This window comes from Balearica regulorum, chromosome W, assembly GCF_011004875.1.
Source record: "Balearica regulorum gibbericeps isolate bBalReg1 chromosome W, bBalReg1.pri, whole genome shotgun sequence".
Classification (NCBI taxonomy): domain Eukaryota; kingdom Metazoa; phylum Chordata; class Aves; order Gruiformes; family Gruidae; genus Balearica; species Balearica regulorum.
The window spans coordinates 19,018,666-19,045,434 of NC_046219.1; the positions used below are offsets into that span (position 1 = coordinate 19,018,666).

The following is a 26,769-nucleotide window of genomic DNA, read 5'->3' on the forward strand; positions in this document are numbered from 1 at the left end:
GATGTACAAGCAGTGACTTTCAGTTAAGCTGATAAGATTTATAGCTTCCTTTCTCCAGATACTTGATTTAATCTCTACTGATAGCTGATACACATATATAATAGGTACGGCTGATGCTGATTCTTGTCCTAAGGTACTCAAAAGCGAAGATTTGAACCTAAATCCTTATCTGTCTAGGTTGTTTCTTTGCATTCTCATTTTATCACCTCAACTATAGTATCACATTATTTTCTTTCTGAATGATAATGTAACATGACCCCTCCTCACCCCAAAATGCATAGCTTTAAGACCAAAAATGACATACAGAATTTTTAGCATTGTAAAAATAAACCTGCTACTTTTGAAACATTTTTTTTTCCTTTTTCTTTTTAGGAATATGCTTTATGACCTTGCTGCTATATATTTTAATATCCTACAGAAACTCAACACTTGTCTTCCAGGTGAATGCACTAACCATCAGGCTGTAGAAACAGCATGGTTTCTTTTGCTCTCCCTCTCTGTTTCTGTGAATTTTGAATTATCCTTTTTTTCAGGATGGCACAGTTTTAAGAGGACAAGTGTCCTGTCCAGAGCAGTCAGTCACTTAGTTGTAGGGCACTCTTCCACAAGATCAGAGCTGTGAGTTTAGCCTCCCTCTGGCTGACATAGGTCTTTTCCTCTCCGGGTAACTCCTCTATCCATTTTCTTGTAGTGTTAAAAGACTGGTAACCTCCTTTATTAGGATTTTAAAAGAAAGCAGATTTGCTCAGTTCTTCAAAAGAATGGTTCAAGATTACTGCTTTAGCACACAATTGTAGGCTGGGAGTCCCCAACAGACAGAATCACCTCCCAGTTGTTCTGGATCAAGCATACAAGCTTCACTGAGACACGGGATTTCAAAATACACCCTTTCCTCTGTGTTTCTTGTTTGTCGGCATGGAGTCCTTTCCTGCTCAAAAGCTCCTTTTCTGAAGTGCCTAACTTTCCCAGGCCCTGAGATGATAAAACATTCTAAGGGTGAAGTAATGAAGAAACTAAAAAGGAGATTTTATTTTTGAAATCTCTCTTTATGTCAGTTATCTGTTATCTGGAGAAGTGCTTGGAGTAACAGTACATGTGTCAAAAGCTCTGTGTGATGAGCATGGTGGTGGAGCAATAATGGTAATGGAGGTGGAAAACTTTTTATTTATATTCATTATGATGAGTACATTAGTTGCAAACAATTAAAAACTGTATTACTTAGCTCATACTCTCAGGCAAGTTTTGTGTTGTTGAACATTATGTTATTCACAAATTTTTCACCATTCCTAAGCAGTTGTAAGTAGCATTTCTCTTTCCAGTTCCAACTCACAGCCCAATCCTGAGGGAAATGACAAAAATGCGTTTAGATTTCAGCAGAGATTTATAATAAATTTCATTTTAATAACATTCTTTCACATTTTCTTAATTTTTGTTAGTTTCCAAAACATCATTGTTGCTTTTTTCCTAAACTTCAGTCACAGTGAGGACTTCAGTCCTAAATTTCTCATATGATCAATTAATTGCAATCTTGTACCTTTTATAGAATACATAACAGAAGTCCTTGGGAGAAAATACCTAGAAACGAATTTATCAGATGCTTCAGGCTCAAACGACAACTAATATACCAATAGTTTAAGAAGTATTTTTTTGAAGACCTCTTTTATAAAGGAAGAACATTATTCACTGTTCATCAGTGTATGTCTGGAGAAAAGGACATTGTAATTCAGCATAGATTGCCAAGAACAGAAAGTATATTTTAGACAGTAAAACATTTGCATTTCTATCCAGAGAAGGACAGATAAGAAAGGCTTTTCACAGAAGTGATTTATACAGACTGTGTTAATCTTTTAGCTGAATGCTCAGGTCTGATCAAAATTAGTCCTGTACTTGCTGCTGGACATAATATCCCTCTCTCTCTACTTTGATTTCTCCATGAGTGCTCTGTGAGTACCCTTCTCTCCTTCTGGTGTATGATAGCCCATAAAATACAAATGGTGAGTGGGTGTAAGATAGGCAATCCAGGGGCTCCTGAGTCAACAGTGGAAGACTGCAGCTCAGGCTAGCATGCTTTCTTTTCTTCCTTAGGCATATATATTTTTAATAGCTAAAAATGACAAATTTCAGGGTAAAAGAGATGTAGGCACTAGGAAGGCAGGGATCAGCCTTACCATATGGAAAATGATAAAGCAATGGTCTTCTGTTTTCTAAGTTGTTCACTACTTACTACTAACTTGTGTCATGCCAGTTAAAATATGCTGCTTGTGGGGGGTGACCATAAAACAGAACATTTTGCATTTGTGGCTCGCAGTGATCTAAAAGTGGGTTGCAACTCAAATAAATTATATTAATTTTTCAGCTTTCTGTATTCAGCCAACTGAAAAAAATGATGCTCTGGAGACTTTCAGTTCCAGTCTAGTCTACAAACATCACATGCAGAGAAGAAGAAATGAATTCCACTCTGAAAAACCCCTAGTCTGACTGTTTTCTATTTGCTGCTACTAGTATCTATATTTAATGAAAAAAGATCAACAACCATAGTAAATGAAAAGCATGCATACAGTAACAAAGAAAATGGAAATTCCTAAAATATAAAAAAAATTCTCCCAAATGCCTTGCCTAACTGCCCAAAAGCCATAGGCAAATGAGAACAGGCTATTGTTATTTTATTATTTTGAAAATAAATAATGCTGATCTCTTAGCGAATGGTTTGTTCTGTGATTCCTAGGTAAAGAAAGGAGGTTCCCATGGCAAAAATTGCATTACCTAAGACTATAACTAACTATTAGGTTTCTGCTTCTTATGTGATGGCTTCAGGAGCTGTAGAAGAACCAGTGTTGATCCTAGCACCATCTTTATTAAGTGTGCATTGCATGAATCTAGCATGCTTCATGATGCTGGGTTGAAGACAATATTGCTTGACGACATTTTTTTATCCCTGTCTATATGTTGTTCATCTCGTCACTGTCAACTTTAATGTTGGGATATTTCTAACAAAATATTTCAGCAAACTATACTGAATTAAAATATACTGACTATGTGCATATAAATACTTCTCTTAATAGAGGACATAAATTCTGCTACTGTTATAGAATTTATATATTAATAATGCTAATGAAATGATGAAAGTAATGGAAAGAGTGTTGGAAGAAGTTCTAATAAATGCATGCAGCTTTTCTTGGCAAGTTTTGAAAAAATATTTTTACAAAGGATTGTAATGATTTTTCAGTAGTTATATGCATAAGCTCTTTGGGGCCTTTGATCCTGGATTGCTCCACACCAACATAAATATTATTACAGAACAAACTGTTGCTATGAAGCTCTCTATAAGAAAAGTCAGACTAGGGATTCATACTGTAACTGATGCATTTAACTTTTTTTTTAACCATGGTGATGGGATAGGTTGTTTATAGTCTTTGTAACCAGGGTGATGGGATCAAGGTGATGAGATTAGCAATAGTAAGGTAATGGTCAAATGATTGTGGTGTTAGTAACCAGTCTTGCTGCTATGGTCCCTGTACAGCCCCAAACTAACAGGTAACCAATAAAAACATTTTAAGAATGAGAACCTGAGAGCTTGGTGGTACCATGGAGCTGATAAATTGCATGGTTGGTACATGAGCCAAGTAATATTTCATTTTCTGTTAAAATCATGTCCTTTGAGTGAACCTTGTTCATTATAATCTAATTATTATACCAAAACACACCTCCGTTCTAAAAGCTACCTGCCTCCAAGGTACGACCACCCCTCACTGGGCATGCTCTCTGGATTTCTTTAAGTCTATAGCTTTAAAAGCAAAGCGAGAAAGTTTTACACCAATCATAATGAAGTAACTATGTAACTATGTGATGTAATTGTAACTTTGTGTGTTTCGAGAATATAAATATGTGTATGTTTTTAGGCTAGGTGTGCATGTTAGGAGGAGAGATCCCCCATGCACCCCAGCGCTGAATAAACCAATGTTGGCTTTCTAAACTGCCTTTCTGTTTGGAAAGTTTTTATTGCCATTTGAGCAGTAACAATATGTTGTTTCCACATTTCTCAACTTTCTTGACACTTCCTTGCAATTTCTATGAGTAGCAAAGGTACAGGAGGTGTTCATTATCGTAGGGGAGTATACAGCAACTGATCATATAAGATCAGAGCATCTAAGAGTAAAATACACTTTGTAGTAGCTTTATTCATGTTTTATTTTTCTAGAACTAAAGAGTAGCTGTTCCAATTAACGTGATTTTTTTTTTTCAATTTTGGTTGTTAGTGCTTTTGAATTTTTCTGGAAACAAACTGATACTCACAAATTATATGAAGTGCAATCAACAGCAAAGTTGAACTGAGGTTAGAAAATATTGTAAATATTTGAGTTTTGTGAGTAAAAGAATGCCCATTATGTAGGTCCTCTTGCCACTGAATGAAACTGATTCCATTATATTGTCCTTTTTTCTGCACTGTGTCCTTGAGTCTGCAAAATGAGATGTCTCTTCCCCATTTTGGAAATGAATATAAAGAAGTCTTCCATGTCTTCCAAGAAATCTTCCAAGATCTTAACTTCCAGATTGAGGGAAAAAAGATGTAAAATAAAATAATTTGCACAAGTTTTTACCTCTTTCATTTAAACAACTTTTTTTTTTTTAAAAAAAGGTTGCTTCTGGATATAGACAGAAAATAGATGACTAGCATTATGGAGTCTGAAGCCAAAAGGACTATTAGAACAATTACCGTAGCTTTCTGTAAATCACAGGTAATTAATATTTAACACACTTCTGTACTGAGTCCAGTAACTTGTATATTCATGTAAAGTATAAGTTACTTTTGGTTGAAAAAATATCCTTTTTTTCACTGGTTGCTCTAATGACTGATCACCTGCTCTCTTAAAAGTGTGTGTCTTATTTTCTTTTTTACTTTGCTTGGACTCAGCTTACTTGAGACCTGCAGTTATATGAGACTGAAGAGGTTATTTGAAGAGGTTATTTTATCCTCTTGAAGATAACTGCATTTTCTAATCAAGTCAAGAAATTTCTTAAATATTAATACTGATTAAATTAATTGCACTCAAAGTAACAGACCAGCATCTCTGCTACTGGTTCCTTCAGTCCTATGAAAAACAAAACTACTGAACACTGTGGAAAAAGGTGCTAGAGTTCTGTAGGATAGTGAAAACTGGTCTGAGTCAGAACTGTGTAGTTTTTAAATGCAAAAAGTTACTGCTAGGCCATTGAAAAACATGATCTTAGAGCCATATTAGAATCTGAGGCATGGGGGGGTGTGTTTTGTGTTTCTTTTTTAATCTTTTGTGGTTTGTATTTGTCAAATAATAAGATAAACATTAATTGCTGATAAGAGGCAAGCATTAATTACTATAGCTGTGTTGAAGCCATTGGACTTTGGCTGATGTGCACCGGCTAAGGATCTGACTTTTAAATCCCAGAACCTTTCCACTCACATTGAAACCAAGGATCCTTTATTCCTGTCATATGCTTTTGTGCAATTCATCATGCCACATCCAGAAGGATCTTTCTTTTCAAAAGCTGTCAGCACTTTCTGAAAGCTTGCTGGTTATTTTCTTAAAAGTTGCAGAGGAGAGGAAACAAAAAGGCAGATTTATAGACTGCAGCTTATTTTTTCCCCAAATTCCACATATTTACCCTACACTTAATGAGTGCCCATCAGAGCACTTTCAGTTTGCTAACAGATGTTGGAAAGTTCAGAATTATGCATAAAAGATCACATTTTATATTTCACAGAACAATCACATAATGTGTCTCATTTCTCTTCCAGGAAGGCTGACTGAACATGGCACACATGTTGCTAAAAAGTTATAACTATGAAGATTTAGGTTCCTATTTCTTTGGGACACAATGTATTCTTGAGCATTTATGCTCATGTGCCTTGTCTGTATTCAGAGTAGGGCCAGGCAGGGAGGGATAGTGCCTGAGCCAGGATGGGGAACAGAAGCAACCTAAAATGGACTTTGCCTGGTAACTAGTCTGAAAAAACTGCTTATTCACTGTGTGATGGCTGCTAATTAGTACATCTACTGCAGTGTACTAAAATGGCTTGGCTTCTGGAATAGAAAGCACCATACTTTGTAGACACATCATCTAATAAAGAGATAAATTAAAGATCTCAGTGCTTCATTGTGCATGTGTCTTATAAGATGAATATTTAGATGATACAGTTTTTCCATCATGACCAATGAAGCTCATGGAAAGCTATTTTTGTAGGTACCTGGTAAAGACATTAAGCATTCTTGCTTCATTACTCACAAAGAAGTTATCAGCCACATTCAAATTCAGATAGTTTTCTTGAGATAGAAAGTTCAAAAAAAGGCATTTATAATATTAAATGCTTTAGGAGATGTTAATGAACTATTTTTATGAAATGTTTTAAATGCTCTTGCTCCATGTCTTCATCTGCCTCTTGATTAATTAGGATTAAAATTCTAAAAGTAGATTTGAGTGGCTCTAACCCAGGCCCTTGAAATTTGCCAGTCCTTCTGGGGTCCTATGTCACATGTCCACACAATATCTTTGCATATGTAGGACAATGTATAGCTGCATAGTCAAATACTGTAATTTTTAAGGGCACCACAGATATAGCTTTTGCTGTGCAAACCCTCCTCACATACCTGATAGGCACAGTTATTCATCATCCATGTCCACAAGGCCATCCTCTCACTCTCAAGTTTGCCAGAACACACCTGCAGGTTTACAAGCAAAGTTTTGCTTAAATTCTAAAAGAGTAAATGAATATAATTAAATTCTAAGCAAAATTGTTCTCATTCTAATCTTAGGTTGCATCTTAGTACTTCTGTTTCTGACATAAAGAAGGTTTAAAGTCTAGAAAGCTTGTCTGTTGTTGCAACTGTACCACTGATTCAACAGCAGGTATTACCCCTCACAACATAACTCAATACATCAGGGTTCAATTTAAATATAAATAGTCAAATGAAAACTAGCAATGAGGTGACTACTCATAGTGATGAAAAAGATAATGAGAATTAGCATTTTGCTGATACAAGAAAAGCAATGCAGTGACAAATATCAGGTATCTGGGGATATGGCTAGGCATTTACATTAATTTTGCCTTAATCTTCTGTTTGAATTCAGACAACCTGAGCTATGAATGTGATTTTGGAAACTAGATGCCTCTGACACCTAACCTGTCGGGTTGGATTCCTGTATAGAGTATAGTTATAACCTATATTTCTATCAGTGAGCACTGGAAAATGTAGTGCAAGCACAGATAAAAAGTGGATTTTGTCAAAACCCCAAAGCAAATTTCTCAAACACCACCTTGGTAGCTTTACAGGTTTTAATTGGTGCACCTTCCCTCTGCTTCTCTGATCTTTTTTCCATTTCTGTGTGATGCTTGCATGAACATTCATGCAGTTATGGGGTGAACTGGACTGGGGAGCTGATCCAGATGCAAAGTAATCATGAACATTCATCATTTAGCTTAAGCAGTACTGTTATTAAATACTGAACCACATTCAAAAATAGTTCTCTTGCACAGAAATCAGGAGGATCTGATCAAAACATGTTATGTTACAGACATAAATTCCAGCAAGAGAAAAAATACGTGTACATCCTTTGCCTGCCCAAATATCCACCACTCTGACAAAACTCATGCAGCACGAGTAACTTCCTGTCTCAGATGCACCTATTCCCTTTACATTTTCCTCTGTGACATGGTTTAGCACCAGCCGGCAGCTCGCTCACCCCTCCCCCGGCAGGATGGGGAGGAGAATGGGAAAGACAAAGGGAAAACCTCATGGGTTGGGATAAAGACAGTTTACTGGGACAGCAAGGGAAACAATCAACAACGGTACTGATAACGGAATATTCACAATGGGTGATAACAGAAAGCAATTAATTGACCAACCCACCCACACTCAGACCACCCAGGAGCCATGCTGAACCCACCCCTCCCTGACTAGCCCCTTTTTATGGTGAGCATGACATCACATGGTATGGAATAGCCCCCTGGCCAGCTTGGCTCACCTGTCCTGACTCCTTGTGAAAATTAACTCTATCCTAGCCAGAACCAGGACACTCTGGGTTTGATTTTTTTGATAACTTAAGCTTCAGAATGAATGGGGAGTCCCAACTCTTACCCAGTGCTTTGAGGGTCCTGGTTCATTTCCAGTTGAGCATATTACATAGGGTAGGAAATTTAAGGGCTGAGCCTTGATAACAGCTCAGTATTAATGGTTTGGATTTCAGTATCTTAATGAAAGGATGTGGCTTGAAAAAATAGTTCAAGAAACAATAAGCAGTATTTTTCCTTCTGAGAATATCTCACCATATTTACTGGCACCCAACAAAAATGTAAATTTTCATGCATTTGCAGCATCTGGCTTTAATCAGCTGGTTGAAGACTTGATCCAAGGACATAAGGACCTGTTGTTCCAGGGACATAAAGACTTAAATGCTTGTGGTGAATAAGAGCACAATCTGCCTTTCATGATGGGCGAGTTGGTGGACCTAAGCAGACAGTTTCTATTTTCCAAGTAAGTCACCCTGTGAGATTACTCTTGTGCTGCTTTGTTAGTTGGTTCACAAAGAGCACAACATTGAAGGTGGATGTCCTCAACCACCCTACAAGCCTTTGGGGCATCTTCAGACCATCAGTCAATCATATTCCCACTGCAGCAGGAACAGTTCCCTTCTCACAGCATGTCTCCTATATCTAAATATAACATCTGGGAAGGTTCTGCCAGTACCCCTCCCAAAGCGAGGTTTCTGGAGGATGGAAAGTGCCTCTTTAAATAAGGGGCCCTGAACTTGTCTCACATGATTATTTGGAGTAAAACTGTAGCAGAGGGAAGAGCTAGTGAAGATACCCTGGGAAAGATACTGTTCTCTCAGCAAGCTCATGTTGGTTGGAAGTTGGGCAGGCGGGCAGGGGACAGCTGCTTCTAGCCACATAAACCATCACCGATTTCTTATTAGAAAAGTTTAGCATTATTGTAATTTTTCTGACATCAATGTCATGAAAGCTTCAAACATTGCCACACACAATTAATAACAAACTTAAATACTGAGATTACCATTCAGCTTCCTGAAGTGCTTTAAGTGTTATCCAGGGGAATTAGAAAAGTAGACATTACCAACAGAGTGAAAACAAATTATTAAAACCATAAGAATAAAAAATCCCTTTGCCCATCTTCCCCACAAAGAAAAAGCCAAATAATGTTGGGACATAGCTCACCTGCTACAACCAAAAGAAATTACATGACTACATCACTTAGGAAGATCACAACAGGGACTAGTCAAATTTTTAAATCAAGCAAGTAACCTAACATTAATGTTCCTTACATACCACCATAGTCTCTGTGTAGCACTGGTCAACCAGAAATGCCCTGTTAGGGAATCCCCCAAATCCCAGAAGGTCACTGTGCACATACACAACTCCCATGTCTTTTCCCTCACAGGCTCCTGCCAGCCAGGAGCCATTATGCTTTAGGTCTACCCAGATGGCTTCTATGGGACCAGAGCCAAGTTAATCATTAATTCAGAGCAGTTCTAGGTTGCTGTACTTTCCACCGAGGCAAATGTAGAGATTTCGGATCAGGGACCTGGGAGCTGCCTTATTGTCACTTAGCTGCACCCAGTACAGGCCAGACACTTCAGGCAAGTGGTGAAATACACAACGTAATTTTTCTAAGCAAAAATCACTTCACTCTAAATTCTATTTATTATAGTTTGGTCTCTACTATCAATGCCATACTTTCCATGCTCATTGTTCCAGCTGTCCTAGGAGAGCAAACTACCGACCAGAGAAGAAGAAGAAAGCAAATCTATTAGAAGACAGGGATCAGATCCTAAGATCTTCTTCTCCCTGATGATGCCAAATACTAAGTTCTAAGTGACCACTCAGCATGTATGCAACACAAATAAGAAAAGCAGGATTCCAAAGGAGAACTGATTTTGTTCGTAAGCTGTAATAGACCTACATATTATGCTGACCAAGATACTCTCATTATCCTAAACAGCTGAAATAAGCCATGAAATAACATTAAAATAGAATTTAGATGCAAGTAGTCAATTACCTTTAAACATAATTGGCTTAATTGAAGAAATAAACAGCTACCCCATCTGTAGTCATTCTTAGATCATAGGAAGTTTAGCACATTGACAGGAAACGTTAAAAATTAAATTATCCATCCTTACTGTGTTTGTTACAAATATCCTATATATACACACCATGTTTCTATGGTATAGTAAAGTGTTATATATTTGTGTCAACACTTGTTAATTATTTTCATTGATATATTTTGACATACATACTTCATATATAGGATACATGCAAGAACACAGCATACAAATAAGATGATCAGAAAATGGGTAATACATTAAACTTGAGGTTTCTTTAAGATTCATGTGGCTCCAGTATTGATGAAACACTTACCAGCGTGGATTTTCTTAGCTCCCATCCACAAGAATTTGGCCTAAGTGATTGGGAACGAAAAGTATAGAAATGCACTCTCAGACCATAGCAGCACAATGTGGAGATTAAGATAAGTGTTGAAAGATTTTCTTTTTCAAATATATTTTCTTTTTTAATTGCTATTACACTTTTGATAAAGCTAAAAGGGAATCAAAATTACTGGAAATAGTTACTTGAATGAACTGCACAAAGATTTTTTTTCTTTCCCCTTTTGTAGGCCACAAAATGAAGGTGAGACTATGGCATTTAAACTGGGTTAAAATAACAGTGCTAATTTTAATCTTGGTAGATGAGATAATAATCCCAGTACAAGAAACTTGCAGCATGGTTCTAAACCCAGACTGAGCATAGGAATATGTACCCATGGTCCCCAGAAGGGGGCACCTCAAGCATTTCAGATAAAATATCCTTATCACTACATGAAAAAACATGTAAACTCATGTAGTGACTTCGCCATCTGAAAAAAGTCAGTTGATTGTCAAGAGACCGATGACTCAGATGTCTCCTTAATATTGCTAGATGACCTGTCAAGGTTTACTGAAATTCCAATTACCAGAAGTCATTCAAGTACTTTCTAGCAATAATTATTACCTAGTAGATGGTACTGAACAGCAGGAAATTGAAGGAAAGAGATAACCCTGCATTAGCTTCTAATTACTTAAAAATTGGTAAACAATCCAAGGAAAAAATTGCTATTTCCAGATAATTGCCCCTGAATTTCATGAATAAAGATAAATATTAAGCATCCTCATTGATATGTAAAATGAAAGCACAGCTGAAACCCAGTCACCTATGTCTTAATAACCCTATGGGTTCAGATATTTCTCATCACCATGGTTTGAGCAGGTATAGGATTTTGCTTCCTCCTCAGTCATTATGGCCTCATTCCAACATTTTAATATTTAAATGAATCTTTATCTTTATGTCCAAGAGACCTAGGTAGTTAATGGTGGAATAGTAATTCTAATAAATGTGTTGAACAAAGGAGATGATCATCATCATAATTTAAAATCATTCCATAAATGCTTTATCACCATTGTGTAATAATGTAGCTTTACAGTGTGTTTTGGCAAAGCTTGCACTTCTGATCCATTGTTACCCTGGCCTCAAAGCAAGAGTCTCATTAAGAAAATTCCTTAAATGTTTTATCTGGCAGTTAATATATGCGATCTAAGAGTGGTCATCATTGACTCATTACAGTAACAAATATGATAGCATAAATCTGGCAAGACAGTGAGATTTATGGGGTCAATACATGTGGATAAAAGAGAGCAGAATGAGTCTAAATTCATTAGGTGCTGGGGATCTGTGGGAAGAAAGAAGATCCTGGGTGGGAGATGTTAGAACCAGGCAGCAGACAGTACCAACATCATTTTGGAGAGCTACAGACCTTTTTGGAATGGTATATCAGCTTTTTAGCAGTGATCTCATGGATGTGCAGCCTTGCATAGACACGCAGCACCCATGGGGATAGTAGACTGTCGTGGTTTTACCCCAGCTGGCAGCTGAGCACCACGCAGCCGCTCGTTCACTCCTCCCCATCGGGATGGGGGAGAGAATTGGAAGAGTTAAAGTGAGAAAACCCGTGGGTTGAGATAAAGACAGTTTAATAGGTAAAGCAAAAGCTGCGCGCACAAGCAAAGCAAAGCAAGGAATTCATTCACCACTTCCCATGGGCAGGCAGGTGTTCAGCCATCTCCAGGAAAGCAGGGCTCTGTCACGCATAACGGTTACTTGGGAAGACAAATGCCATTGCTCCGAACGCCGCCGCCCCCCCTCTCTCTTCCCCCAAGCTCCTTATAAACTGAGCATGATGTCATATAGTATGGAATATCCCTTTGGTCAGTTGGGGTCACCTGTCCTGTGTGTGTCTCCTCCCAACTTCTTGTCCACCCCCAGCCATCCCGCTGGCAGGGCAGTGCAAGAAGCAGAAAAGGCCTTGGCCCCGTGTAAACACTGCTCAACAATAGGTCCATAGAACAAAAACATCTCTATATTATCAATGCTGTCTCCAGCACAAATCTGAAACATATCCCCACACTAGCTACTATGAAGAAAAATCAATCCTCTCAGCTGAAACCAGGACATTATCCACCCCTTATTCCATACTATTTACGTCATGCTCAGGTCCCACACAATTCAATACATCCTCATTAAGCACCACCACCCTTCTCATCCCTTGATATAATATGCTGATATCATTCTCTTAGTCTGTGGACTACCCTCTTAAAATGTCAATAAACGTCCATAAAATGTCCATTGGGTTCACTCAATCCATAACCTTGGGCTCCATCCACCATGGTGGTCACTCAGGACAGGAGGGGTGGTTGACATGTGGAGTTACTGGGCACCAAAACCAGCTCAGGTCAGGTCCACTGCTGCACTTGCGCTGCTTCCTGTAAGGCTTGTTCTCCATTGGTTCAGGTGATTTCTGCTACAGTAATTCCTGTAACGTGCAACTCAAATCATGGGTTACAACAATTTAAAGGTATTTCCATTACAATCTCCACCCCTGGTCCCTTCAAGTCAGACCATCAAGTTTACCATTGCAATGAACACCTCCCCTTGCCCCTGCTCCAGCTTGAACTTATCCTCAGACTGCAGTCCTTTAAGGGTGTACCTGCTCCAAGCGGAGCCTTATCCATGAGCCACAGTTTCTCCAGGGGTACACCTGCTGTGGCATAGACTTATCCACAGCCACAGTCACTTCGAGGTGCACCTGTTGTTCCAGCATGGCCTTCTCCATGGGCCACAATGCCTTCATAGATACACTTGCTCCAGCGTGGCCTTGCCCACAGTCACAGTCGCTTCAGTCCTCTCAGAAATAAACCTGCCCTATCATGGGCTCGTCCATGGCCACACACTTTGAAATGTTCCAGCATGAACCATGCACAGCCACTGATGCTTCAAGGTGTACCTTCTCCAGCATGGACTTATCCTTGGCTCACAGTCCTTCCAGAGGTATACCTGCTGCGGCACAGATGCAACCACGGCCCCAGACACTTCGAGATATACCTGCTGCGGCACAGACGCAACCACGGCCCCAGATACTTCGAGATATACCTGCTGCGGCACAGACGCAACCACAGCCACAGATGCTTTGGGGTGTCCTGCTCCCACGTGGACTCATCCACAGGTCACAGTCCCTTTGACTTGAGTGCACACAGGAGTTCCAGCCTTTCCAGGACGGCAGCACAGAAACAGCAGCGATGCCCTGGCCATCTGCCAGGCCAGGCTCATCGCCATTGCTGTTATCAAAATGTTCCCAGGCACAGCACAGTAAAATGATAAGAAGTACAGCAGTACAGCGAGCAGCGAAAGCACAAAGCAGCCAATAATGAGCACTAGACTCTAATAGATAGTAAGGCAAGCAAGCCCCATGGCAAGCACAGGAGCCTGCCAATTAATAGCTAAACAGCTAATACTAAATAGCTAATAACAGCTATACATTCAATCCAGCACATTCCAATCAAATCTGTCATTATCTCGAACCCTTCGAGCCCCACGTTGGGCGCCAAAAAGGACTGTCGTGGTTTTACCCCAGCTGGCAGCTGAGCACCACGCAGCCGCTCACTCACTCCTCCCCATCGGGATGGGGGAGAGAATTGGAAGAGTTAAAGTGAGAAAACTCGTGGGTTGAGATAAAGACAGTTTAATAGGTAAAGCAAAAGCTGCGCGCACAAGCAAAGCAAAGCAAGGAATTCATTCACCACTTCCCATGGGCAGGCAGGTGTTCAGCCATCTCCAGGAAAGCAGGGCTCTGTCACGCATAACGGTTACTTGGGAAGACAAACGCCATCGCTCCGAACACCGCCGCCGCCCCCTCCCCTCTCTTCCTCCAAGCTCCTTATAAACTGAGCATGATGTCATATGGTATGGAATATCCCTTTGGTCAGTTTGGGTCACCTGTCCTGTCTGTGTCTCCTCCCAACTTCTTGTGCACCCCCAGCCATCCCGCTGGCAGGGCAGTGCAAGAAGCAGAAAAGGCCTTGGCCCCATGTAAACACTGCTCAACAATAGGTCCATAGAACAAAAACATCTCTATATTATCAATGCTGTCTCCAGCACAAATCCGAAACATATCCCCACACTAGCTACTATGAAGAAAAATCAATCCTTTCAGCTGAAACCAGGACATAGACACAAGGTAGATAATCTCACCAGGGAAGGTGGCCAGTCTAAGGGTGAGTGTCCTGGCACACCTTGTGTATCTCTGTACAGAGCAGCCTTGTCCGTACTGACTAATGAGAACAGTTTCTGAACTGTTCATCTCACCATAACTATTAAGCAAAATGGATAACTGGAGGCCAGAGCTGGAACCCTTGCCCTGGCTCTGTTCAGTTTGCAGCCTACCACATCCTGCCAAATTATCTCACAAGTGTAGCTGTGCTGGCACAAGTTGGGTTTCAGTCTACTCATCAGGAATTTACATCATCAGCTCTGGATGGAGTCTACATTTCCACAGTGTTACTTAAAAAAGTTATATAAAAAATATAAGATATATCTGACATAAAGATATAAAAATATCTTCAAGATATTCTTAAAAAACTGAGGACTTGTATTCTGTGCTGTTAATGATCTCAGTGCCAAATAGCTCATACCAGAACTTTTCAAAGATGGCATTTCCTTTATCTGGTTTTCCCAGTTTAGCAGAACAAAAACACAACTAGCAAAGTATAGAATTTAAAATTGGTACCTATTGCTAACTTCTCGAGTACAATAACTGGGAATACTTATTAAATACCATGCTGCTTGTGCTGTCCCGTGGTGCAGCGATGCTTTCCGTGGTGGTCAGCACATCAGTTGCCCGGGAGCAGTCAGGCCACCAATTCTGGTGATGGCATTCCCTGAGGCTCAGCTATTTCAAGCTGCTGGAGCTGCTTCTGGCTTCAACCTTCACCGACAAAAGAGACAGCTCAGACCTCTCTCTGTTCTTCTGCTATTATTGCATTGAGAGAAGATGTTGCCCTTTTTTCCATTTGTCTCTTTTGCTTTTTTTATCACAGGGGTCTGTGCCATTCTTTTCCATCACAGAAAGATGTACAGTGTCTTTTTTTACGAAGCTGTGTCAGCTCCAGGCAATAAATTAGAAGATTTTTTCAGTTTTCTTTTATATCTGCAAGACCTCAGTGGAGCTCCTATTAGGTAGCAGTGGTGCTAGCAAGTCTTATTATCAATTTTCAACAGAAGAGAAAGTTGGGAGAACTATTCTGCATTCACTCCTTCTTGGTCTGTCCATGCACAGTGTAACTCAGTGGTTATTGTGCATTATTGTTTTCCACCAGGTTCTTGGATCACTTGGGATAGCTGGGACTTGCAATATATATTTATGTCCAGTCTTACTATGAGCAGCTTAAAGTCATGTAGTTTGTTGTCAAACATCAAAATGAAAGGCTTACCTTATGAAACTAGGTATAATAGCCACAGTAAGCTATTGAGTACTACCTAATCAATATAAATCAGGGAAATTATATAAATCAGTCTCATGCATGAACTCATCACTGATTTATTAGTAGAGTTAGGTTTTGTGAGGATTCCTCAATAGCCCAACCTGCATAAACCATCTTCACCATCTTTCATATTTTTCTGTTCCCAAATAATCTCTGTGTGAGTTCATTAAACATCTCTTTGTTACACTTCAGAAAGCACCATGCAGATGTGTTTAAGAAAAATCCCAGCTAGACCTGGCAGCTGTCTCTCAGAGAGACAGTAAAGGCTATGATTACACTATCCAAATACTCTTAATTTTTTTTTCTGTGACTTATTCTCAACAGCAGTTTGGGCAATCACAATCTGCTTTCCCTTCAGTATTGGAAAGGCAGGTTTTGTTTTTTTTTTTTCTTTTTTAAACTGATTGGCATGCTGTGATGGGACTCTGAGTTGTGCAGAGCTGTGAAGTAGAACTGCCTGCATCATTTTCCCGAAGGGAATACACCTAAAACCTCCCAAGACTTTTGAATCAATAAATCTAGAGATTTTTCAGATCTCACTCCAGAATAACTAACTTCTTAAACAGAAAAGATCAGGGTTAAATAGATGAAAATTAAAGGATTTATTACTCCCTTCCTTCAGAGCAACTGGTAGTTCAGAAAAATCTGTACAGTCCCCTATGGGCCTGTCTGACACTTTGGCTATGCAACTGCTCTGTGTCTTGCTGGGAACCCTCCAAGCCTTTGACTGAATGGCTGAGCTGTGGCTCACAGGGCCTCTCACTCTCTGTCTGCCCCACCCAGCAGTCCACAAGCCCCACCACCCCAGAGGGGCCAGTCTGACACCATGTGCAGCAGCCTGGGCACAGCAAGCAGATAGCTCTCTTCCTTGCTGCTCAGCCATGTCACCCAAACAGCACACATGGTGACAGAGAAAAAAATGAGAACAAACGTGATCACTTCCCCACCACACATGCAAACTATTGGCTTTGTCTCTCTTTATCAGCTGCTCCAGAAAGTGCATCAGGATCAAACAATTCTTTCCCAGGATTGTACCCAATCTGCAAATCATATAATTGCATCTGAAAACAAACAAGCATTAAATTCCTTGGAGAGCTTTCTTTCTTGGTTAAGCCTCTCTTAGCTACAGGGATAAATGTTTCTTATTTAGCTAATATTGACCTCCTATATGCAAAGATATGAAAATTATTTATGCCAGTGCCCGAGGACCAAAGCCTAGTTCTCCATTTGAATATATTGTGACTGTTTTAGCAAGTACTATGGTAGATAAACCATCATACAGTAGTGCTTCTCGGCATCATTTTATCTTGCATTTTATGCTACAGCATGAACAACTCCTTGTACTGGTTTTGTCAACTCTGAGTTTGACCAGTATACAACTTTCTCCCCCAGGTCTTGTCTCTTTCTCATTTTATATTCTCTCTCATGTCCAAACTGCAAAAACACTATCTGTCTCTATAAACATCAGATTGAATGAAGCAAATTCCCTTGCTTGCCAAATTTAATTACTTTGTCAAAGGCAAATTCTGGACCTTTCTGAATGTTCTGCCTCAAATGTTGGAATAATGTGTTCCCTTGGTCAGAAACTCTCTTCAATTTTTACATTCTTCTTCTACTCTCTCAATAAACATATATCTAAAATGTTTGTTTGGGGTTTTTTGCCCAAAGTAAAAAAGAAATGCAACACTTGATTCATATAATTTTGTCCAAGTTCTGTATTCACATAACTCCTCAAAGGCCTATAAATTATACCAGTTTATGAGTGGAGCGTTAGACTGATGATTGGAATCACAGATATCAGATTGCTGGACTATAGAAAAATTGGTTTGAGAAAACTTTCTTTTAACATCTTAGTCTGCTGTTATGTAACAGTTGCTGTGTTCCCTAAAGATGAATCAAGTTATAAAGAGCTTTTCTGTTGGACATAAGTTATGTTCAAGTTTTAACTTCCTTAATTTATGATTGCCCCTTGGTTAAAGATTTCTGGGTACAAGGTCCAGAATTCATTACAGAAATTATAAATGCTGACCTTGATATACCCTTGCCTCTGGTGGTTCTTATATCTGCCTTCCTGCCCAGGGGCATGGATGCTAATGTTTTAAATGTATTAAAATATGCTTCCAAAAAGATTCAGTCTAATTGGCCAGATTTTTCAAAGATCAATAGCAAGCACACTGGGCTGAACTCTTGAGTACTTGACCTATGAATGATAAAAAAAATCCCAGCAACCAAAACAGGCAGGATAAGTTATTAAGATTTGATCCCAAAATCCCAGAATACTTTTAGAAATTGCTAAATTTTCCTGCTCAAAACTTGAAGCCACAAACCTCAAGTCTCTTGTACTGTGTCCTGTGGCACCATATTGTTGTCTCTGGGATTCTCTCGTATTTTGTTCAAAGGTGGGTTTATTTGTTTGTCTGTTTTTTTCTGATGTCTCCTTCAACTCACAGAAGACTCATACATAAAATGAATCATGGCAAGCTGGAGAGGAAATGCATTAATTTAGTATGTCTGCTTGTGCTTTCTCTGATTTGTTTCACACTTTCACACTCTGTTTTGATTGGAAAAACATGGTTCTGCAAACAAAAAATAAATTTTCTTTGTGTTTACACTGTATTAATGTCACCTCTGGTGTGGACTTTCAGCCTTCCACCTCAGACATCCTTATTTTAAGAAGGACATTAACATTCCATCCAGAAAAATCAAACCTGAAAGTGTATCTTTGTTTAATGGGAACATCTAGGATAGGATTCATCTCAACTAACGTGAAATGTCTAAAAATGCCTAAACCTATGCAATTGGTTTAAGTTCCCTCCCTCATCAACAGAGAAAAAGTCACATCCAAGCAGTGATTCATCCTATCTATTTTAGGCATTTATTTTAGTGAGTCTCTGGAGATGCTTATTTTTCTTCGTTAAGAGAGATTTCTTAGTTCTGTTAAATTAAAGATTATCAAATTCATCAGGAGTTACATTTTTAATTGGTATGAAGTAAACTACGTAAAGTAAGATAAACTGGTATGAAGTTCTGGCAGATTATTAAATATATTTCTTTGAATTACACCGGAATGAGTGGTTACTTGATCTGGTAAGAATAGGACACAAAAACTTCCATTGTTGAGATTCTCTTCTGATTTCTAATTCCATACTTGATACTTGATGTGCTCTTTTATACGAAACCTGAAACATTTCCTACACTTTATCATTTCCTTTGACAAGCAAATGACACTTTAAAAAGACTTTTCTGATTTGAATTTATGTTTCTCTTTAAACTAGAAGGATGTTGAATCGCAAAGCGGACACTACAAATACTTATTGATTCTCCTTTAAGGAGAAGCATCTTTCTCACCTTCTGTTCTGTAATATAAGAAGCCACATAAACGGGAATAGAAGTGAAACTGTCTGGAAATAAAATAAAATAAAAACAACATAATGTATCACATCTGTTTTATTAGTTATTAGGGGGTCACAAGGCTGCCTATTTGGCTGCTCCCAAGGGCTGCATGCTGGGCAGGACCACAGGAGTCAGTGGGAAGGAGTTTGGGAAGGGCTGAGCCCACCTGAGCTGCAGAAACAGATATGCCCACAAGCTCAGGAGAGGAGGGGAAGAAAAAAACCAAACCAAAGCACAAAACCACCCCAAAAAACACCTTTCCTTAGTGATCTAAAGGGAACTGTGAAGAGTTTCAGGCAATCAAGGAAACCAGGGAAAGGTACTGGGGTGAGATCAAGGGAAAAAGAACAGACAGCAGGCAGAGGAGATTTGTTTTGAAACTTTTGATATAAAGCTTTTCACCAGGAAGACTCAGCTTTCTCCATTTTATGAAGTGACCTTTTTTCTAGGAAAGTCTGACTTCAAGAGACTGAAAGCAATTGGTGGTTTCAATGTGTTCAGTTAAAGGTAAAATTGTAGGCAACTCTACTTCAGCACTCTGTCTAAATTAGGGACTCATCACAAAGAGCAAAACTTTTCCTAACATCATCAGTTATAGTGAAATTAACTTCTTTGTAGTGACAAGATGCAAAAAAAGATGTAGAAAGGTGCTTGGTCCTTATATAAGAACCATTTTATAAATGGTTGCTCAAAATATTTTTAAGATATCAGTTGGACTGATCAGAGCATTTGTGTGTTATCTGGGAAGAAACCCACTGAATCTTCCTGAATATTGTCATTGTATGAACAAAAAAAGCAATAGCCTGTTCTTAATTTAAAAGGTCCTTCATAATAACCCAGGCAAACACTTAATGCACATTTTCTAGTCCTGAAATCCTTACCAAGGGGTAGTCTTCCTTGTTCTATGTATTATTTTATGAAAATCTAGGTTTGAGGGAAAGACAGTGAAGAGTCCTTAAATTACGTGCTACTTCGATCTCACATAACCCTAAAGCTGGTGTGCACACAGCAACTCAAGTTTGCATGCATAAAAAAACCTTCTTTGTTAATAGAATCATAGAATCATAGAACGGTTTGGGTTGGAAGGGACCTCAAAGATCATCTAGTTCCAAACCCCCTCCTGTGGGCAGGGACACCCTCCACTAGACCATGTTGCCCAAAGCCCCATCCAACCTGGTCCCTCACTTCCAGGGATGGGGCCTCCACAACCTCTCTGGGCAACCTGTTCCAGTGCCTCACCACTCTAACAGTAAAGAATTTCTTCCTAACATCTAATCTAAATCGACCCTCCTTCAGCTTGAACCCATTACCCCTTGTCCTGTCACTACACTCCCTGATAAACAGTCCCTCACCATCTTGCCTGTAGGCCCCCTTCAGGTACTGGAAGGCTGCAATTAGATCTCCCTGGAGCCTTCTCTTCTCCAGGCTGAACAACCCCAACTCTCTCAGCCTGTCCTCATGGGAGAGGTGCTCCAGCCCTCTGATCAGCTTCGTGGCCCTCCTCTGGACTCGCTCCAACAGCTCCATGTCTCTCTTGTACTGGGGCCCCCAGAGCTGGACGCAGTACTCCAGGTGGGGTCTCACAAGAGCAGAGTAGAGGGGCAGGATCACCTCCCTCGACCTGCTGGTCACGCCTCTTTTGGTGCAGCCCAGGACACGGTTGGCTTTCTGGGCTGCAAGCGCACACTGCCCGCTCATGTTGAGCTTCTCATCAATCAATACCCCCAAGTCCTCCTCAGGGCTGCTCTCAATCCATTCTCCACCCAGCCTGTAGTTGTGCTGGGGATTGCCACAACGTATGTGCAGGACCTTGAATTTGGCCTTGTTGAACTTCATGCGGTTTGCACGGGCCCACCTCTCCAGCCTGTCAAGGTCCCTCTGGATGGCATCCCTTCCCTCCAGCGTGTCGACCACACCACACAGCTTGGTGTCATTGGCAAACTTGCTGAGGGTGCACTCGATCCCACTGCCCATGTCGCTGACAAAGATGTTGAATGGTGCCGGTCCCAGTACCGACTCCTGAGGAATGCCACTCGTCACTGTTCTCCACTTGGACATTGAGCCGTTGACCACAACTCTTTGAGTGCGACCATCCAGCCAATTCCTTATCCACCGAGTGGTCCATCCATCGAATCCATGTCTCTCCAATTTAGAGACAAGGATGTCGTGCGGGACAGTGTCAAATGCCTTGCACAAATCCAGGGAGATGACGTCAGTTGCCCTTCCCTTGTCCACCCACACTATAACCCCATCATCGAAGGAAATCAAATTTGTCAGGCACGATTTGCCCCTAGTGAAGCCGTGTTGGCTGTCACCAATCACCTCCTTATTTTCCATGTGCCTGAGCATAGTCTCCAGGAGGGTCTGCTCCATAATCTTGCCAGGCACGGAGGTGAGACTGACCGGCCTGTAGTTCCCTGGGTCTTTCTTTTTTCCCTTCTTAAATATGGGGGTTATGTTCCCCCTCTTCCAGTCAGTGGGAACTTCACTGCACTGCTAGGACTTCTCAAATATGATGGCGAGTGGCCTGGCCACTTCATCTGCCAGTTCCCTCAGGACACACGGATGCATCTCATCAGGTCCCATGGACTTGTGCACCTTCAGGTTCCTTAGATATTCTCGAACCTGATCTTCTCCTACAGTGGGCGGTTCTGCATTCTCCCAGTCCCTGCCTTCTGTGACCTGGGCAGTGTGGCTCAAGCACTTGCCAGTGAAGACTGAGGCAAAGAAGTCATTGAGTACCTCAGCCTTCTCCATACCCTGGGTAACCAGGTCACCTGTTTCATTCCAGAGGGGACCCACATTTTCCCTCGTCCTCCTTTTATCCCTAACATACCTATAGAAGCTTTTCTTGTTGTCCTTGACATCCCTGGCCAGACTAATTTCTATCAGGGCTTTGGCTTTCCTAACCTGCTCCCTGGCTGCTCGGACAGTTTCTCTGTATTCTTCCCAGGCTACCTGCCCTTGCTTCCACCCTCTGTAGGCTTCCTTTTTGTGTTTGACTTTGCCCAGGAGCTCCTTGTTCATCCATGGGGGTCTCTTGGTGGTTTTGCCTGACTTCCTCTTTGTTGGGATGCATCTCTCCTGAGCTTGGAGGAGGTGACCCTTGAATATTAGCCAGCTGTCTTGGGCCCCTCTTCCTTCCAGGGCTTTGTCCCATGGTATTCTACCAAGCAGATCCCTCAAGAGGCCAAAGTCTGCTCTGCTGAAGTCCAGGGTAGTGAGCTTGCTGTGTGCCCTCCTCGCTGCCCTGAGGATCCTGAATTCCACCATTTTGTGGTCACTGCAGCCAAGGCTGCCCTTGAGCTTCACATCCCCCACCAGCCTCTCCTTGTTGGTGAGAATAAGGTCCACCATGGCACCTCTCCTCGTGGGGTCCTCTATCACTTGGAGGAGAAAGTTGTCATCCACACATTCCAGGAACTTCCTGCATTGCTTGCACTCAGCTGCATTGTCCCTCCAGCAGATGTCAGGGTGGTTGAAGTCCCCCATAAGGACCAGGGCTTGTGAGCATGAGGCTGCTCCTATCTCCCTATAGAGGGCTTCATCTGCTCGGTCCCCCTGGTCAGGTGGCCTGTAGCAGACCCCCACTGTGATGTCCCCTGCCCCAGTCCTCCCTTTAATCCTGACCCATAGGCTCTTGGTGGGCTCCTCATCCATCCCCAGGTGGAGCTCCATGCACTCCAGCTGGTCATTGACATAGAGGGCTGTCCCGTCCCACTCAGGGGGTGAGGTTAACTTTTTAATTCTCTGCACAGTAATGAGAAGTAATGACAATTACTTCAGAGGTTCAAACCAACTACAAATTTACTTAAAATTCAGTGGAACTACAAAAGATAGAGGCTTGGCAAAGGTCATAACAATGCTCAAAATTTAGCAGAACTATGAAAGGTAAGCGTTTAGCAAAACGTGTGACAATATTACCCTAATGTGCCGAAAATTAAGTTAGAGACAAAGAGAGTAATAGAGAGGAAAAGAAAGAGAGAAAGAAAAGAGAGAGAGAGAGAGAGAAAAGATATCACCACCCTTTGATCCAGCGATGTTCTCTGCTCGTAGTTGTAGTCTTCAGGTGGTGGGTGTGCGCCAAAAACTTATGTTTCCACTTTTTATAACCCGATGTGCCCGCCCCATAGGCGGGGGTCTGTCATCACTGAGCAGGCACAGTATGTGCTCAGGAATGTTCAGAAATGTTCTAGAAATGAGTCGGTGGGTTGTGGGGGTCCTGGGGACTCACTGCCCCCCCCCCTTCAGGGCTGACCAAGCGAGTGGTGATCTGTCACAGGCACATGGTGCAGAGAGCACAGATGGTCATTGTTTACGTGTTTCAGGAATAGAGGAGTGGTCTCACAAGACGTTATCCTGCCTCCGCAGGCTCCGTCCTTGTTCAGCACTCCCTGGTCATCATCAGCCCATCCCTGTCCATGTCAAGACGGGTGTTTGGGACATTCACTTGTTATCAGAGCCTCACAAGGGCGATGCCCCCTCCTCGTCTGCCCTGCCTGTCCTTCCTAAAGAGGCTGTACCCTTCCATCCCAACACTCCAGTCATAGGAGCTATCCCACCACGTCTCTGTAATGCCAATAAGGTCATGGCCTTGCAGGCACACACACGTCTCCAGCTCCTCTTGTTTATTCCCCATGCTCCGTGCATTCATGTAGAGGCATTTCAGTTGTGCCCCCGATGAGGCAGACTTATTGGCTGGGGTGGCTGGGATTCTTTTGATGCAACTTCCCAGTGTTACCCCGTTGGTTCCTGTTGCATCCGGAGCCCCCGGTTCGTCTCCTCTAGGCTTCGAGCGTGCTGTAGTGTGTCCAGCACGTCTCTGAGCAGTAGGCTGAGGGCCCTCGCCAGCTCCCCATCCCTCCAACCTGGGCACATCATCCCACAACATGTCGCTGGCAAGCCTGATGTTATCCCCCTCCCCCTTTGAGCCCAGTTTAAAGCTCTGTCGATGAGCCCCGCTAGTTCCTGGGCAAAGATCCTCTTCCCCCTTTGAGAGAGATGAATCCCATCAGGGTTCATCAAGCCCGGTGCCATGTAGGCCACCCCATTGTCAAAGAACCCAAAGTTGTGGCGTTGACACCAGCCACGGAGCCATGTGTTTATGGACTGCGTCCACCTGTTCCTCCCAACATTGCTGCCCTCAACTAGAAGGAGGGAGGAGAATATTATCTGCACTCCCGAATCCTTCAGTGACTGTCCTAAGAGCCTGAAGTCCCTTTTGATCGCTTTCGTGGTATGTGTCTCTGCTTCATCCCCACCCACATGGAGGAGCAGCAGTGGGTAATAGTCAGAGGGCTGCACCAGGCTGGGGAGTTTCCTAGCAATGTCCTTAACACGGGCCCCGGGGAGGTAGCAGACTTCTCTGAGAGGAGGGTCTGCCCTGCATATCGGGCCCTCTGTACCCTTCAGAAGGGAGTCCCCTATGACTATAACTCTCTGTGTTGGGTTTGCGTGGCAAGGCAAGGTTTTGGTAGCGGGGGGAGCTACAGGGGTGGCTTCTGTGAGAAGCTGCTAGAAGCTTCCCCTGTGTCTGATAGAGCCAATGCCAGCCGGCTCCAAGATGGACCCGCCACTGGCCAAGGCCAAGCCAATCAGCGCCTCTGTGATGACATATTTAAGAAGGGAAAAAACCAGTTAGAGAGAGATTTTGCAGCCGGAGAGAGGAGTGAGAAGATGTAAGAAACTCTGCAGACACCAAGGTCAGTGCAGAAGGAGGGGGAGGAGGTGCTCCAGGCACCAGAGCAGAGATCCCCCTGCAGCCCATGGTGAAGACCATGGTGAAGCAGGCTGTCCCCCTGCAGCAGCCCATGGAGGAAGGATGAGGGGGTGTAGAGATTCCACCTGCAGCCCGTGGAGGACCCCATGCCAGAGCAGGTGGAGACACCTGAAGGAGGCTGTGGCCCCGTGGGAAGCCCAGGCTGGAGCAAGCTCCTGGCAGGACCTGTGGACCCGTGGAGAGAGGAGCCCACGCCAGAGCAGGTTTGCTGGCAGGACTTGTGACTCTGTGGGGGACCCACGCTGGAGCAGTTTGCTCCTGAAGGTCTGCACCCCATGGAGGAGACTCACGTTGGAGAAGGCCGTGAAGGACCGTCTCCCGTGAGAGGGACTCCATGCTGGAGCAGGGGAACGATTAAGAGGAGTCCTCCCCCTGAGGATGAAGAAGCGGCAGAAACAACGTGTGATGAACTGACCATAACCCCCACTCCCCGTCCGCCTGTGCCTCTGAGGGGGGTGGAGGTCGAAGCCGGGAGTGAAGTTGAGCCCGGGAAGATGGGAGGGGTGGGGGGAGGTGTTTTAAGATTTGATTTTATTTCTCATTCCTCTACTCTGTTTTGCCTAGTAATAAATTAGATTACTTTCCTCTCTAAGTTCAGTCTGTTTTGCTCGTGATGATAATTAGTGAGTGATCTCTCCCTGTCCTTATCTCGACCCATAAGCTTTTCGTTATACTTTTTCTTCCCTGTCTAGTGAATGAGGGGAGTGATAGAGCGGCTCTGGTGGGCACCTGGCCCCCAGCCATGGTCAACCCACCACACTCTGCTTTTCTTCTTTGTTGGGGTGGTCACGACCCGAGGCATGGGCCTTTTGGGCCTAGGTGCTACCTCTGGAGTAGCTTGACTGTCATCCATATCCTCGCTCGAGTGGCCTTCCACAGCCAGAGCCTCGTACCTGTTGCACAGGGGTACATGGGAAGGCGAGGTGAGTGAGGAGGAGAAGGTTCACCTGCTGCGCCGCACGTGTACTTGTTTCCATTCACTCCCCTCTTTGAGTCCATTGAAGGCAGCAGTAATTTTTACTTTAGGTTATTTGCATGTACTTTCTGCTTTGGTATTAAGCCTTGGCTTAGGTGGAGTTCAGTTTGCTTTAATTGCTTTTTTCTTCTAATTTTATTTCCACTTCCGTAATGTAGAAGACATCCAGCAGGGTAATGTAGAAACAAAGGAGATGACCTTTTTTGCAGTGTTTGCAAAGGAATAATATGTGGAAACTGGGTCTGCCCATATTACATGAGGGCTGGAAATCACCTTGGAAAAGGTTGTCTGTGCAAAAAAAAAATCCCAGATTAAGTTTTTAGTTGAAAACTGCTGGAACAGAATATCCTGACACTCTGAATTACCCATATGGAAAAAACAAACAAATGAAGAATGGCATTTTAGTTTACTTTAGGAAGAAGAGTTCATATTGAAAAATAAAGTCATTGTCTTTCTAAACATATTCTTAGTGGCCAAATGTAAAATCAAATAAAAAAGAGGAAAAATGGACTAAGAAGGTCACCTATTTTACCTCCAGGTTACATCAACTATACCTAACCAGTCCTGACAGATGTTTCTCTAACTTGTCCTTAAAATCCTCCAGTGATGGAAATTCTACAGCCTCCCATCGCAGTCTCATACATATCAATTTATTATGATAGAATCTAAATAGAAAACTGAAAAGTTTAATCAGAGATTACATGTAAGGCTCTAAAGGAAAACA

General features: G+C 42.1%; 1 long non-coding RNA gene across 1 annotated transcript in view; it reads right to left on the reverse strand.

Annotated features, from left to right (window-relative positions):
- Nucleotides 1–13,350: 13,350 nt before the first annotated feature.
- Nucleotides 13,351–26,769, reverse strand: part of LOC142599235 (uncharacterized) — a 911,312-nt gene continuing 897,893 nt past the window's right edge. Inside the window, exon 3 of the long non-coding RNA XR_012832858.1 lies at nt 13,351–13,865. This is a non-coding gene — a long non-coding RNA (uncharacterized LOC142599235). The remainder of the gene's footprint in view (nt 13,866–26,769) is intronic.